Source organism: Euprymna scolopes, chromosome 21 (genome assembly GCF_053919585.1).
Source record: "Euprymna scolopes isolate OS-2025 chromosome 21, ASM5391958v1, whole genome shotgun sequence".
NCBI classification, from domain to species: domain Eukaryota; kingdom Metazoa; phylum Mollusca; class Cephalopoda; order Sepiida; family Sepiolidae; genus Euprymna; species Euprymna scolopes.
Genome location: NC_136502.1, coordinates 45,102,626 through 45,119,635, shown reverse-complemented (window position 1 = coordinate 45,119,635; position 17,010 = coordinate 45,102,626). Strand labels below are relative to the sequence as shown.

The 17,010-nt window shown below is 39.4% G+C and overlaps 1 protein-coding gene across 2 annotated transcripts in view; it reads right to left on the bottom strand.

The window, feature by feature from the left end:
- Positions 1-17,010, bottom strand: part of LOC145242196 (uncharacterized) — a 37,615-nt gene that overhangs the window by 18,128 nt on the left and 2,477 nt on the right. Inside the window, exon 1 of one of the 2 annotated variants that reach the window (XM_080105191.1) lies at positions 2,525-4,104. The exons of the other annotated variant lie outside the window; for it this stretch is intronic. The gene's annotated coding sequence lies outside the window, so the exon portion shown is untranslated. Of the gene's footprint in view, positions 1-2,524; positions 4,105-17,010 lie in introns of those variants that run through there. 2 annotated transcript variants of the gene reach the window in all.

Below are 17,010 nucleotides of genomic sequence, written 5' to 3'. Positions count from 1 at the left end.
AAAAGAGAGAAGCTTGCTTTTAGATGCATTAAAATTAACCAGCCACCTTTTTCCCCCATTGCCTCACGTGCTCAAAATCAGAAGAGAGAGAATCAGAAAGACTTTGGTCATTGTCGGCTTTTGTGGTGTTGTTTGCATAAATGTCCACAAATGATCTAAATATGTGATTTGCGAAATCATTGATGAAGATCAAGAAGTGTTGGGTCCAGGATGGAACCCTGAGGGATGACAGCATTCATACTATGAGCTTTTGATTTCTGCCCCTTAACAACTACTCTTATAAGACTATCAGAGGGAAAGGATTTAATAATTTAGAGGACATTTTCAGCTATTCCATAGCTGGAAATCTTGTGAAGTAGACCTTTACGCCATACCCTATCAAAAGCCTTTGATATGTCAAGAGCTATTGCTCTAAAAACGAAGCCATTATTGAGATATTCACTAATCCTGTGTTATATTACAGTTAGCACATCAGCTGTAGATCTAGTAGAACAGAAGCCATATTGCATGTCACTGAGTAGATTATTTCTGCTGAAATGGTTAACCACTTCTCTATTTATCACAAATTCCAGCAACTTACTCATGACACACGAGACTGATTTATCTGTACTGAGAAGCAGATGACTGATCGCAAGAATTTTTAAATACAGGGCAGACTGATGAAGTTTTCCAGGGTGTTGGGAAGCATTTCTACTTAAGGCAACATTTAAACAGCTTTGTAAGTATGCGAACTAGTTCCGGTTGAAACTTTTTGAGCACTATGATCGGAACGCCGTTGGGAATCAAGGTTTTTGATAAGCTTGGCAACATCACACACAGATATCTGCATGTCCCATAGCATATTTTTAGACACAAGGGACCATACGGTGGGTAGGTGGCCATGGTCAAAAAAGGTAGAATTTGCTGCAAAGTTTACGGCTGATGAAATTACCTCAAGTCCATTAATGATGGTTGAGATAGAGGACACATCTCTGTTCAGGACCAAAACTGGTGAGAACCGAGCCGCTGCTCAGCTACTTTAAGCTTAATTTCCAGAGCATACGAATTTCTCACATTCTTTGTTACTCTTTTATAGTGATTGCTAGCAGTTCTAAAGGTGGCTTTAGTTTCATAACATCTTTTTCGTTGAAAGCAATTGAAATAGTGGTTTCTGTGCACAATGGCAGTGGCATATTCTGGAGTGAACCACAGCTGGCTATTAGGATTTTGATGGAATTTCTGGAAGAGTATGAAATGGTCTGTGCCAACAATTAACCATTCCATCAGGTCAGATACTATACAGAACATATTCTTTTTAAACAAGGAACACAGAGGTGTATACTGATACAAATGTTCAGAAGTTATCCCAATCAGCCGTAGAGTATCGACCTACAGTAATGGAGAGGTACATCTCAAGACTTATATTTTGTTTTTATCTTAACCAAAACAATTGAGTGATCAGAACATCCCAATGGAGACAGAGCAGAAGATAAGCACAATTATGGGCAAGTTGTTAGGAAAAGGTCAAAGAAACTTAACTTGCAAACTGTCCGCCAGTGCCAGGCATACGGATGAGTTTGTGAACAATTTGTGTTAGTTCATAAGCAATTGAGAAATCATGACAGTACCTCCCCTCGTCATCTGTCTTGTTTGAGTGGGCCACTAGCCAGCCATTCAACATTGTGAATATTGAAGTCTCCACGGATGTGAAGGTATATAGTACCCTTCCACTGCAAGAACTGTGACACCAGACTGGGGAAATGAGATTTGGAAGTCAGTGCCCTCGAGGAGGGACACTCTGACCTGAAAAAAGTGCCTGGGCAGCCCGGTCGGTATTCCCCGGTAAGGGTGCCTCAGGCAATAAACTAGCAATAAACTAGCCTCTTCTCAAAGAGAGAAGGCAAAGCCTAGGAGAACAAACCACCTAGAACTGCACAGAACTAAACTCTCATCGCAAAATCAACAGAGACCAAGACATTACAGGAATGGTTTAAGATCTGTTGATGGGGTGGGGGTAGCATAAAAAACCGAGGGATGAGAAGACAGGATGTGGTCAATTTTTTCAGAGATACTCTCAATGATAGTAACTCCGCTGTTATGGGGACGATAGATAACAAATATTACTTGGCTCAGAATCAGTAATTTTAAAGGTTTATAACTTATATTATGTATTTTTTTTTTCAATTGCAAATCAAAACAAATTGTTTTTGACTAATTTCCGAACTGTATTTGCTTTTAAATAATTTATGTATCTAAGTAACGTTTACCCTGCAAATGAAAATAATTTTTTTAAAAATCGGAAATTTAAATGGCAAAAAAAAAAATCAAATGCCTTTAAAACTTTAAATACCTCGGGCTGCGTTTAAAAACAAGCAAACTCTTCCAACGATCCCTATTATGCGGGTCAAATCCCTAATTTAACATAAAACGTAATGATGGATTAAAAATTCGATGAAAATAAAATTAAAATTCTTTGCATCTGAAATAAATAAATATATAAATAATAAAGAATAAAGAAAAAAATTAGGTACTTTTTTTTTCTTACCTTCATTTTGCGTTTTTTTTTTTTTTTTTTTTTTTTGTTTCTTTTTTAAAATCTTCGTCCGATTTTTTTTTTTAATCTTTCATTCTATAATCCCCACATGCTAATCGGTTGGAGATTAACCCATAAAACCAAACTTAGAATTAAAATAAATAAAATTGAAGAAATAAATTTTCATTGTAGAAAAAGAAAGAAAGGCAAAGCAATCAAATATTTTTTTTGTTATTTTGTTTTGTTTTCAATTTAGTTTCGAAGAAAAAGGATGTTGCCGGTGTAAAGGGAGAGGTTGTCCCCTATTATAAAGCAGTCAGGGATCCGATTGCCTATTCACGAGAGTAGAGTTAGACAGAAGGTTTGTCTTACATGTGGGAAAAAATCCAGCTGCCCAAAAAGAGCCACTCTGGTTTGAAACAAATATAAAAATTGCCTCCGTTTTGGAGGATTTCTTCTTCACTAAGCAACCACAGAATAGTCAAAAATGTAGTATCAGAACAGATCATACTACACTCTACTCCTAACCCAAAAGCAATCAGGGTTATCCAGATTTAAAGTGGCTAATTTTCTTTGTTTTGTTTATTTTTATTCACCTCAAACAAGGCATATTGCTAGATTTATAGGTGGGCATCTTGAATGGGGAGTTGTGCAGCAAGGTGTTTGTTCACATTGCATTTAAATTTATGTTGGTATAGTTGGGAAATAGAAAACAGAGCTGGAATTCCAAAGACAGGCGATCCAAGGAAAAAAGTAAAAAGTTTTATGACACCTGGGAACTTTTCCAGTGAAAGAGTGCGATTTTGCTGCTAGTTGGATGGATCGTGTATTATGTTCAGGAGGTAAAAGTGCAGTAAGTTCATTGTAGAAGATTGCATGGAAGTACTTGTAAAACAAGCACAGTACCGATATGAAAAGGGCTGGAACTTGGGAGATGGTGCTCGACTGAACCCTAATCTATGGTCACTCCTTGTCAAACTTTCACAAAAAACACTTGACTAGCTACAACCACTATATACGATTTCCCCCACTCTCTATCAGTGTCAAAATCTAATTGCAGATTCCATGAATAAAACTGCTTTCCCAGAACTTCCCGCCTGTGGAGCACTGTTCTGTTGGCCTGCTCCACGGTTGAATACAACACATTAACCTTCAAATCCAATGTAAACAAGTTCTTGTTGAGTTGACCACATAAATAATCCAATTCTACCGAATTTACACCATTAACGATTACTACACTACCATCTTACATTCATTAATACTTAATCTCGAGTGGCCTTCAGGCCTTGATAATGTGACTTTCTGGGTTACCGGCAACCAGACGTGATCTTTTCTGGTTACCGGCATCCCTAATAAGGATCCCCTTGTCACATATGTGTTGTGCTCGTTCTTCACAGGGAATTCTTTGTAGGATGTGTACGAGCCTTTTTCAAGTCTCACACAAAAACACACATTCACATTTCAAGCTATGTCATATACATACGTGCACACAAACATACGCGCCCACGTCCACACATGTACATATATTCACGTTCGCGTACATACACTCACATTCACGGTATATACACACACGCTAACGTATACATATGTACTCACACACGCGCACACGAACGCACACATGGATGACGTCACTTCCGCTTTCCTAGGAATTATACACATGCGCAAATGACCACCAGAAACAAGTATAAAACAAAGAGACAAGCTGTTTCTACCCTTTTAGGACCAACTCTCAACCAGAGAGGTTGGGCTAACCAGCCGCCTCCCGAAAGGGAGGCGCACGCTTGTGCGCGTCACGCCCACTTACTACTATGTATAGGGCACGAGCTAACAGACTGTATGTACACATTCCCACTCTTTCTCTCTCTATCTACTACTGGTTCCTGAGAACACCTTCGCGTAGCTGACTACTAACTGATGTCAACTCTCTATCCACTTTTTTGTCTACACGCTGGACTATCATTCCCATTTTTCACTACAACACTCATTTCTCTTCCCACGCGCGAACAAACGATAGTGACCCGAACGCGCGGACATGAACACATGTTATAACTAAAAAGTTCATTCTTTCAACAGCAAATAAACAACGTTTATCTTATCCATCAATTGAGTCTTTGTTTCCTTCAATTCCATTCGTTTCATTATTTTCTTGTGGCAAGCTAGGGTATTATATACCCAGGGTCCACTACATTATTTGGTGACCCCTTTATTTAAAGTGAAATGGATGAGGTTGAACGAAGCACTCATACACACACAGACTCTCTCTCTCTACAACAATAAACCAGCTAACAACAAGAGACGCACGCAAAACTAACCACGTGTGGTACCCTTTTCTTTCGCTTGTTTCTTTCACGAAAGAAATTCCTGTTCGTTTAATTCAATTTAACACGTCGTTCGTTTCTTCCTTGAGACAATTCATTACCCCTATTCGCACCACCACCACGAAATGGTGACAACCGGACACAAGACGAACAAGCATTGCCTCCTATACCACAAGTCCACAACAAACTGGCGCCCGACTGACGCGAAAACAAATAAGCATGGCGACCCTACCTTTTTTTTTAAATTAATTGTTTTGAGCGAGACGCACGTTTTATTTGATAAAGAAAAAAACGCACTTTTCAACAAGAAAACCACTACCGACAAGGACTACTACAAACAACAATGGCGAAACCCTCGTCAGACTCGGCAGAAAACGAACACGGAGCTGTACACTTTGTACCGAATTTTAAAAACAAATTCGAGCTCGACAAACATTTTCACGGTTTCCTGACATTACCAACAAACGCGAGGAGCAAAACCACATAGGCCTATGCAATTTCCTCCCGCACAGCAGACACAACAACAAAGAAACAGGACATCCCTATCAACACATAGGAAGAAGTTGAATCAACAATACGAGTTGAGATGCACCACGCATGCTGATAAACTCAAAACTTGGAAGTTTCGTTGACAGCCGGCAACCACGAACGAATACACAACAAAGGCCCGTACAGACAATGTACACACACTACCGCAAACGCACATGCGAAGACAACGGCAACCAAACTCATCGTTCAACAAGAACGAACGTGCAACCAGCACCAGTCCAAACGATGCACACATATCTGCAGACTCACTTGCGAAGATACCGTCAACTGGACACACACACGACGTCACCACGAAACAAAAATATTTTCCTTCCAAACGAACAATTCACTTCTCTGTCCAAGCAACTCGTTGCACATGTCAGCACACAACAAAAAAGAAACCAACAAACAAATGTCAGCCTAAAAAAAAAAAGAGTAAACGCTTTTCCACGCGTAAGTAAATACTTTTTTTTACGAACACACTCCGTTTTTGACATTCCGTTTTTTTTGACGTTTTTCAAACAACCACACCAACAAAAAAAAAAAAAACAGGACAAAAAAATCAACTGCCGAAAACATTACTCACAAAAAAAATATATATATATATACATAAATATATATACATTGCATGTATTTTTTTCCTAGGAAGGGGAGTATTGTACGAGCCTTTTTCAAGTCTCACACAAAAACACACATTCACATTTCAAGCTATGTCATATACATACGCGCACACAAACATACGCGCCCACGTCCACACATGTACACATATCCACGTTCGTGTACATACACTCACATTCACGGTATATACACACACGCTAACGTATACATATGTTCTCACACACGCGCACACGAACGCACACATGGATGACGTCACTTCCGCTTTCCTAGGAATTATACACATGCGCAAATGACCACCAGAAACAAGTATAAAACAAAGAGACAAGCTGTTTCTACCCTTTTAGGACCAACTCTCAACCAGAGAGGTTGGGCTAACCAGCCGCCTCCCTTTCGGGAGGCGCACGCTCGCGTGCATCACGCCCACTTACTACTATGTATAGGGCACGAGCTAACAGACTGTATGTACACATTCCCACTCTTTCTCTCTCTATCTACTACTGGTCCCTGAGAACACCTTTGCGTAGCTCTACTACTAACTGATGTCAACTCTCTATCCACTTTTTTGTCTACACGCTGGACTATCATTCCCATTTTTCACTACAACACTCATTTCTCTTCCCATGCGCGAACAAACGATAGTGACCCGAACGTGCGGACATCAACACACGTTATAACTAAAAGTTCACTCTTTCAACAGCAAATAAACGATGTTTATCTTATCCATCAATTGAGTCTTTGTTTCCTTCAATTCCATTCGTTTCATTATTTTCTTGTGGCGAGCTAGGGTATTATATACCCAGGGTCCGCTACAGATGTCTCGGTACACCAGGACATTGCTCGATTTGGTCGGAGTCAATTTTACCTTCAAGTTGATATGCTGCTGTCATGCTAGAAGTGAATAGATTTTCATGTATGCAAAAGAAAGAAAGACTCAGATATCTCTATTCTACTTGGTTAATTCACGTTAGATATACAAAATATGATATACACTTATATACAATTGTTCAGTTGTTGATTTTTAACAAACACTATTGAGTCCCAATTAGATTTAATTTCTCTCAGTTTTGCGGTGGTGATGTTGGGACGAGAGGAGCGGTGACGACTCTTCGATTAGGATTCGATTCGCTCAGAACTTAGCTCTAACTACTGATTTTGGTGCGAGGATTCGCTTATGTACAGAGGTATTGGGGTAGGGTAGGTTGCTCCCTAGACCAATCACCAGTAAGTATTCCCAATTCCCTGCATGCACCTGTGAATCTGCGAACGCTCTCAGTTGTGTTTCTCAAGAAGAAGTCACCCCCCCCCCTCCGACCTCCTGGTCGGGTATTGTACTTGTTAGCATTGGAAATGAAATTATATTTTGTTAAGTCTCTCAAAGTGATATTAAATTGTCACGTTCACCAAACAATCAGATTTATATGTTGGTTTCATAAAAAAATAATAAAATTCATAACTTAACTCTTCCTTTCAGCAGGGTCGGCCGCCGCTGCCCAGGCATACAATAATACTTAACAAATAACACAAGCATAGCTGCCCAGCATTCTCCAGAGTTGGGAGCCCTGCCACTCCTTGTGATGGTCACATCACATTCAGTGATAACTTCGAAGTAAAAAAAAACCTAAGAGGTTAATGACTTTGCACCCTGTCTTAGAGGGAGAAATTAGTGATCGGTGCACCAGCCGAGATGCGGCAATAATACCCCTTGTATGGATGAATGGTGGGTTTATAAGAATATAGGATACTGGCAGTTATGAATAGTTTTTTAATCCGGAAGAGGAAACCTAAATTCTTTGCAGCAGACTTGGCAGTATCTTCTTTGCATTTATTTGTGGTTTGAAATATACAGAAATTGGATGTTGCTTGCCTAATTGTTGGAGGAGAAAAAACATGGCGTCAATGATTGATGCCAGAAAAGAAAACTAGGTTTAAAATACCTGCAACTTATGTATCTTTTCATGTGCTACTTTTTTTTTTTTCCTTAGTTATTATGTAGTGGTTGAATCGTGATGTGAGTCCTAGGAATGCTAAAAAGCAAATGGCTCTAATTCGTACACTCTTTCCTTCTTTGTTTTTTTTTGGGGGGGGATTCACTTTGTTTCTCACTTCCTAAAACAAGTAAATTTTCACAGGAACATGTGAACTCAAATTATTTTCAATCAATAAAAATCGTTTTAAGCTCCAGAATTAACACTTACATATGAAAGTAATAAGCCAGTGCAAACTTAAAACTCTTATAAAACCTGCTCAACAAACTCAGTTTTCTCCAGAATTCTTAAGTCAGCGCACATGCCCGACTCCTGTGCCTTTGGCCAGGGGAGGAAGGGCAAAAAGAACTCAATTGACTCATGTACCAATCTTCTACATCTTGTGCACATATACTTTCATCACGTTCATCCCTAACAAGGCATATCGCCACTTAAACGTAAAGGGCTACTATTTTGGATCATGCCGAGGAAAAATGAACAAGATGTTGGTTTACATTACATTTAAACTTCTGAATATCAGTACAATCAGGGAAGCAGGTAGCAGGAAAGGAATTCCAAAGTCTAGCTGTTTGAGGGAAGAAGCTATTAGAGTAGAAAGCTTTCTGGCATTCAGGGACCTCAACAGTGAAGGGGTGTGATTTTGTTGCTAAACAGGTTTGTCAGAGATATGTACGTCGAGGGGGCACAAGTGCAATGAGTTCATCAGAGCACATTCCATTAAAATACTTCTAAAACAGGCACAGGCACGTGTCGTTTATTTACTGTTGAAAGAATGAATGTTTTAGATATAACATGTGTTCATGTCCGCATGGGTGTAACCATCGTTTGTTGCGAGACTAGTAGTATAGAAGGAAAAAGGAAATGTGTGTACATCTCACGTTCGGGTCACTATCGTTTGTTCGCGCGTGGGAAGAGAAGTGAGTAATGTAGTGTAAAATGGGAATGATAGTCCAGCGTGTAGAAAAAGAAAAGGATAGAGGGTTGACATCAGTTAAACTGCGCGCCATGTTAGCAGTCAGCTGCGCGAAGGTATTCTCAGGGACAAGTTGCATATATATAGAGAGAGAAAGAGTGAGAATGTTAATCCAGTTCATGGAGAGAGAAAGCATATAAAGTCTGTTAGCTTTTTGTCCCACATAGTAGCAAGTGGCGTGAGGCGCGCGCGTGCACGCACCTGCCGAAAAGGTACGCTGTCGGTCTGTAGACTGCCCAGCTCGGAAGCTGGTCTGAAAAAAAAGAAGCTGCTTATTGCTCTTGCTTTTATAGGTGTTTCCGGTGGTCTTTTGCGCATGTGTGGATTTCCTTTGAAAGGGGAAGTGACGTTGCCCATGTGTGCGTATGTGTGCGCGTATGTGAGTACAAGTGTGTACGTTAGCATGTGTGTGTATACACGTGAATGTAAGTGTATGTACGCGAACGTAAATATATGTACGTGTGTGGACGTGTGCGCGCATGTTTGTGTGCGCGTATGTATATGACAAGAAATATGGCTTGAGCTGTGAACGCGTGTTTTTGTGTGAGACTAGAAAAGGTTCGTGCATGTCTATTTTTTAAGAGTGTGAGGAGCTTTATAGATCTAGTCTAGTCTCTGTGAGGTCTTTATACATCTTCAGGATCTTCTTAGCTCAGAAGTAGATCTACAGGATCCACTGGTGTGTGATTTAGTGGTAGGCTGCTTTATCCATGTACGTGATACCTGGCCCTCAGACCTCCTCTAGCTAAGGTCTAATGATGACCTGTTCTGAAGTGTGTGTGGTGTTGGAACATTTTTGATGTGCAGTTCCCTTTGTGATGCAATTTCTTCAGATGCATGTGGTTGGTCAGATCTACCGTCAAGTATTGTTTCTTTTAGCTGGTCTGATGGATTGCCTATTCCTTTGGCAGATGTGACTACTTTCAGACTATGTAGGATCTTGGTGCTGCAGCAAAATGCTGAACGATTCTGGCCTAGCTTTCTTTTCTTATGCTGGACATAGGTTTTCTGCCTTGCATACCAAAGTGGGTGGTGTCTGTTAAGCTGCTTGTCATAACTGATCTTTCCTTGTACTGCAGTACTGCTATTCTTGTCTGCTCATCACTGAGTTTCAGCTTGGATAAAAGTGGTGTCTGTATTTGTCAGCCATTAAGCAATTTTGCTGGAGAGCTGATGTTTGCAGATATTTCTGTGTCCCTGTATACCATCAGTGCTAGATAACTGTCTTGTCCAGTTTCTTTTGCCTTTCAACAATATTTTCTTGTATATTCTGACTCCATTAGATTTAGGGTAATGTGGAGACAATACCTTGTGTAGAAAGCTGTACGATTTGGAAAAGACTTAAAATTCCTTGGCCATGAACTTTGGACCATTGTCTGAGTATAAAACTTCCGGTACACCTCGTTCACCAAATATTGCCTTTATATTTTTGATCCTGGCTGATAATGAGGTGGAGTGCAGGCATCATATGAATGGACTTCAGCTGTACTGGTCTGCTACAAGCAAATATTCCTTCCCAGCTATTGAGAATAAATCTGTGCTGACATATCACCAAAGAAAAAGCAGGGATTTCATGTTGGTACATCGATTCAGCAGGGATACTCGCCTGATACTTTTAGCAGGTGTGACAATCAAGCACTTTATCCTCAATATCATCCCCACCCAGTATATCACTGAATGAGCTCTTACTCTGGTTTTCTTAACTCCTTGATGTGATGGATGGAGTTCTTCCAATATACCTCTTTGCAGGGAGGCTGGTATTATGATTTTGTTGCTCTTAATCAAAATACTATCTTGAACTCCAATCTCATCTATAAAGTTCCAAAATGATAAGAGGTAGCTTGGGCAGTCAGCTCGACTGGCAGGCCAGCCAGACATTACCATATTTACAAGTTCTTTTAGTACCAGTTTTTGCAACTCTGATGTTCTCTACTGAGGATTAAAACTTCAACCTCCAGAAGAGTGTCACTTAGAACTGAATTTTACTTAGTACTTTATCTGTTACACTACGAATCCTTGGGAGTCTGAATAATCCAAATAATACAAACTGGATCTTTTTATAGAGCAGCTGGGATGGTTGATGGAAGAGATATGCTTTTAATGGAGTTGCATACAAGGTTAGGGATATCCCAGCAACTGTGCATACTGTAACAGTTGAAAAATAACTGGCAGAGGCGAAATCTCGCAGCTCCAGATTTAAATCTTCCGTCTTATTGACTTGCCCAATCACAAGCCAGCTCCCAGTCACATGATCGAATGTATAAAAGGTAAAACCGACAATGCTCTCTTTCATACTCTCTTTTTCTCCCTGGTTTTTGCTGGCAGCAGACATTCGCCTGGGCCTTTGGCCACAAGCTAATGTGAGTACAATAAGCCAACATGGCTATCTTCAAACTCCCACTTATTTCCACGTGCAGTACCCACACAAACTTTCTTTATCATGCTACAGAACTGGTCTCGTCGATACACCGACACACTCCTAGTATCCACTACAACACGTAAATTTACTGAATACCTTCCCCTTTCTTTCTCCTTTAACCGACCTCCTTTGTCCTGACAACTATTGGCTACAAACACGTGTAAACTGAACTGGTATAATATTCATACTATCTTTACACACAAGAACACTTCCAGCTACTAACCCGTTTTTCTCTTGTACATGCTACTAACGAAGATGACAAATAAAGTTGCTTTTAAATGTTAAAATGAGACTCTCTTTTCTTATCTTTATTATTAGACTAAACTGCTCTCTTACTCATACTTAATCTGGTATGCAGTAAACGTTATTAGCAAACTCTTTAGATTGAGCGTAATATACATTCCTGATTATCTATGATGTGACAAAACTGAAAAAAAAAAAAAAAAAAGACAACTGAGCATGCCTTCTTCAGTTGTAGTAAACTTTGTTTGTTCTGGAAGCATGGCAATTGCGTGTCAGCTAGAATCAATCCCAAGCAGTTGCTATCCATGTAAGAATCACTGTTATATATTAGGGACCCTACGTCAATGATGATTAAGTTACCTAGTGTGAATTTTGACAAGGGTCACATTTAGTGCATGTCATGATAACCTTAATCTGCAAACAGTATTGTCCCCAGAGACAGGTAACATAGAGTTTAGGTAGGGACAGCAGGTCACATTTTTCGAGCAGGAAAAAAAAAAAAAAAGATTTCCAGATCAGTCTCTCTGCAGAAGCCATGCGAATGATACCTCGAGGTTTCTGTCCGTGCGTATCACTCATTTCATTATGTTAAAAGGTTAAGTTAAATCGCAAATTATTGGCTAAGAGAACATCCTCCCTCTTGCTCCTGAATCGATTCTTTCCAAATAAAACCATTTATGAAAACGCTTTGTGAACATTTCCTTGTGTCCTTTTTCTTCACAAAAAAATGCTTACTTCTCTAGCAACTACTAGATGAAACGGTGACGAGAAAAAAGAAGCGACTATAATGCATAAACACCTCACACGTACGTATAAAGATTTTATTTTGTTGTTGAAAATGTTACACCATATGTGACCAACAATATTGAACCTTATGGGCTACAGAGAAACGGATGATGTTTCTCATGATACTGGCTATATTCAGAATGCTGCTATGGATAATGCATCTGAAAGGATTGCATGGGATTGAATCTTTTTCATCAGGATCAGATTTTATTCTTCAAGCATCAGCTTAAGGTTAAAATTAGATGCGGTAGAAAACAATTACATTCCAAAGAATTCAACAAAACATGAATACAAGTTGCAAGCATATGTGGATGAATGGAATTCAGTTCCGTTCGCCTGTTTCCCACCTGACTACAACTTTTTTCTTTTTTTTTTATTCAATTTTCACCCCAAACAAGGCACAGTGCCACTTTGAAGCAGGGGGCTACTATCAGGGACTTAATTAGCAGGGTCATTATGAAGGGAGATGAGTAGAAAGATGTTTGTTAACATTACACTTGAACTTCTGCATATCAGTGCAGTTGGGAAAGCAGAATCCCGGAAGGGAGTTCCAAAGACCCGCAGTTCTGGGGAAGAAACTATTGGAGTAAAAGGCTTTCTTGCACCTAGGGATCTCTACTGTTAGTAGCTTGTCGGGTTTGTGGGGGTAGTTACGTCGAGGAGGTACAACTGTTTGCAGTTCGTCAGAGCATTCACCATTAATGTATTTGTGGAACAGGCAGAGGGATGCAACATCTCGTCGATGGGACAGAGGCTGAAGCCTAGATGACAGTTCAGGACCTATCAGGTTGGCGACTCTCTTTTGAACCCTGTCCAGGAGCGAGAGACAAGCAGCAGATGCACCAGCCCAGATGTGACAACAGTACTCCATACATGGGCGAATGGTGACCTTATAGAGAAACTTGGATGTCTTCAAATCCAACATAAACAAATTCCTGACAAACCGCCCCCTTAAGTAAGACACTCTATCAAATCTCCAATACTAATGATTAGTACAATACTATCTCATTGATTACTGTACACGCAATAATCCTTATCCCTGAGTGGCCTCCGGGCCTTGATAAGTGGTGACCCCCATGTAAAAAAAAAAAAAAAAGGTATGAGTATGTGTTCCCTGCCCGAGTATGGTTCTGGCTTCTTTTGGAGTCCATCTCGGTTAAGGTAGCCTCTTAGCTAGTCAAGTGAGTTTTGTCCCTTTTTTTTTATTTTTAGGTAATATAGATCATCAAAAATGCTACTCACCACTTCCTGAATTTGATTTATCTTGGAAGTATATCACCACTCTAAAACTTCATTCTTATTTCATTTCTTCATACTTAATACTTAATTTTCACTCCCACTTAGAGGATAAATAGACTTGTTTCAGTGCTTTTTATTTGGTTTCTTTGTTTTGTTTTCTTTTTTTTCTTTTTTTTTTTTGTTTGGTGTTTCTATTGTTTCACTCTCCACCATTTTTTATAGAAATCGCTCGAGACAAGGCGTGATGCTACTTGATGTAAGTAGCTAGCAAGAACAAGAGATGATTATCGCAAAGACATGACCAAGGTTGTAGGTAGGAGGAAAACAGTCAGCAGGATGAGCGTTCTGCAAGCCTACAATTCTGGTAATGAAACTACTTGACTAGGAAGCTGTATTACAGTGAGATATGAAAACAGCAAATTGATGGAGACCACTAGATCAATGAGCCAAACGAACTGGAATAAGAGAAGCAAGATCCAAGGATTCTGAAGAATATTTACCATAATAGTATTTATAGAAAAAAAATAGACATTACTCGTATCAACTGATGGTCTCGCTGCTGTCACCAGAATTGTTGGGAGCCAGACATGTGTGCTGATCATCTGCCATCCCTTCATTGCCACGAAGATACTGTCTCGCTTCCGTCACCATAATACTGTCTTATTGCCATAGCTGGTTGCTTCTTTGTTCATTGATACACAAAACTATGACAACACGTTTGAGGCAGCAATTCTCACTGGAATTAAAGTTAGATGCACAACACAGCAGCATTGTTTTTTATTCATAACAAGCTTTTAATCAAAGGCAGAGCATAAACTTGCACGAATGAGAGAAATAGAAAGAGAGAGAGAGAAAGATAATGAGGGAGATAGAGAGAGATAGAGAGAAAGATAGTTATAGAGAGATGAAATAGAATGAATAGTTTTTTACTCCATTGATCGCTCTTCACCTGCTGTCCCCAGTCCTGGAGACCTCTGGTAAACACATCTTCTTTTATTCAAGTCTTGCCAGCCAACGCCTAGAAAATGAAAGAGCAAAAAGAGAAGGGGACCTCTGCCTGAAAATCATGATTTTCATAATTTCTGTTCAGTGCAAAGCCCCTCTCCGACCCCAACCCTTCCATTAACCTGTCTACCAATATCTAATAGTAAGGTAGTCCACAGAGTAAATGCGGTATTGTGGTGATTGTTGAACAGAAGGTAATAGGAGAAAATGTGTTGTGTTAAGAGTAAGATAGATAGAGGATGAGTAAAAATGTTCTCCCATGTCAGGTTGTATTATTTGCATGTTTTCTTTTTTGTATTGAAATTGCTTCAGACAAGGTATGAAACCATTTGCTGTAGGGAGCTAAAGGAAAGGATAGACAAGATACTTGTTAATGTTTCACAGACAACTACAGAGCAATAGAAAAGCTTTTATATGAAGGATGCGAATGTGATTGTTTATATAAAAGTGGAATGGCTTACAAACGAAATGGCAATAACATTGTTAAATCTGGCACCCCCACACTTTCAGGATCTTTGTCAATATTACATTCGTCAAAGTGTAGTGGTTTTCAAAGTGTAGTATTTTTCAAAGTGTAGTATTTTTCAAAGTGTAGTGTTTTTCAAAGTGTAGTGTTTTTCAAAGTGTAGTGTTTTTCAAAGTGTAGTATTTTTCAAAGTGTAGTGCTTTTCAAAGTGTAGTGTTTTTCAAAGTGTAGTATTTTTCAAAGTGTAGGGTTTTTCAAAGTGTAGTATTTTTCAAATGTAGTGTTTTTCAAAGTGTAGTATTTTTTAAAGTGTAGTGTTTTTTCAAAGTTTAGTATTTTTCAAAGTGTAGTATTTTTCAAAGTGTAGTGTTTTTCAAAGTGTAGTGCTTTTCAAAGTGTAGTGTTTTTCAAAGTGTAGTATTTTTCAAAGTGTAGTATTTTTCAAAGTGTAGTATTGTTCAAAGTGTAGTGTTTTTCAAAGTGTACTATTTTTCAAAGTGTACTATTTTTCAAAGTGTAGTATGTTTCAAAGTGTAGTGTTTGTTGTGTCCTCAGTCAGAGGGAAAAAAATTCTTCTTGACTGGGCAAATTTTTATTTCTTTAGGAAGTTTATATGCGTAACAGGGTATCAGACATACAACACAAGTAGACCATTAGCTGACCTTTCTTCAACTAGGACTGTTAGGGCTCCTGTACTACCAGTCGGAAACAGCAGCCATGAACTGTCAATCCGGTACCCTCAACCCATCAGAAGAAGGTCACCCTGATCTAATTGCATAGGCATGTGTTGTACTCAAGCACTCCCAAATGCCCAGTTTTGAGGGGTGGGATGTGTTGAGAGTGGGTGAACGGCATTCATTGCCCTAGACAGGAAACAAGATCTACCACTAAGTGTTTTGTCGATTCACTGTGATAGTGTCTCTGCGCCTGATTAATAGGCAAAGAAGGAGTATGGAAGCTGGGCGATAGACAGAGCCTATCTACTCCTTAAGCAATTTAGGTTTGCAGACCGGTAATTTGTTTGAGTCACCAGCTCTAGGAAGGTTGTCATCCAAGACTGGAGAGGCCTCCCTCCCCTTTGGTTTAGTTTCAGAGTTTTCCTTCTCCTAGACGGGTGATCTGGAAAGATCTATTGGGTCCATCAGCCCTGAGAGGGTTTGCTCCACGCCTGGATCTTAATCCAGGTATTTCTGCTACCCCATGCGGTTAGTTAATGTTACAGGGTTAGTTTGTAGAGTTTATATATCTAATGAATAGTTATACTCCTCAAAGTGATTTAGGGACATGCAGTGGAAGCAGTTATGTGAGCAGGCTTGTTAGAAAGGCGCTAGTGCAGATTAAGTCTTTTACCTTAGATTTTTCCATTTAACTTTATGTTAGTTTAGGTACAGAATAATGTTATAGAGTGAGTACGTATTAGGATTTGAGCTAAGAATTTTGCCCAGTCACTGTATATTTAGATTTAGGAGGGTTAAGAAGTGTGTGCAGTACAGTAAGGGTATAACTGGAGGTACATTTTAAGTCATGGCGTATTCCGTATGTATAATTAAGTAAAATAGATATTTGGGCAAGTTTTCAGTCGATGCAAATAGATAGAAGTTGTGTTAGTGTTTCTACTATTGAAGGGAGATAATTTCAGTTTTCATTTAAGAGTCATCGAGCGTTTTGCATAACAGGGAGTATCGGATTTGGTTTAGTATTGTTCAGTGCAACACCATCTGGGGGGGCATTGTTATGTAATGAAGATCGCTTTGCATCCGAGTGCATACGTTGGCTGGTAAGTACCAAACTGGATAGGAATGAACTCTAATGCATGTCAGAGGTAGAAATGTATAGATGTTTAGTGATGACTGTTAGGCGGTTAGCATGTGAAAAGTTAGGAGCTGGAGGCTAAGGATTCCACTACTAAGACGTGTGT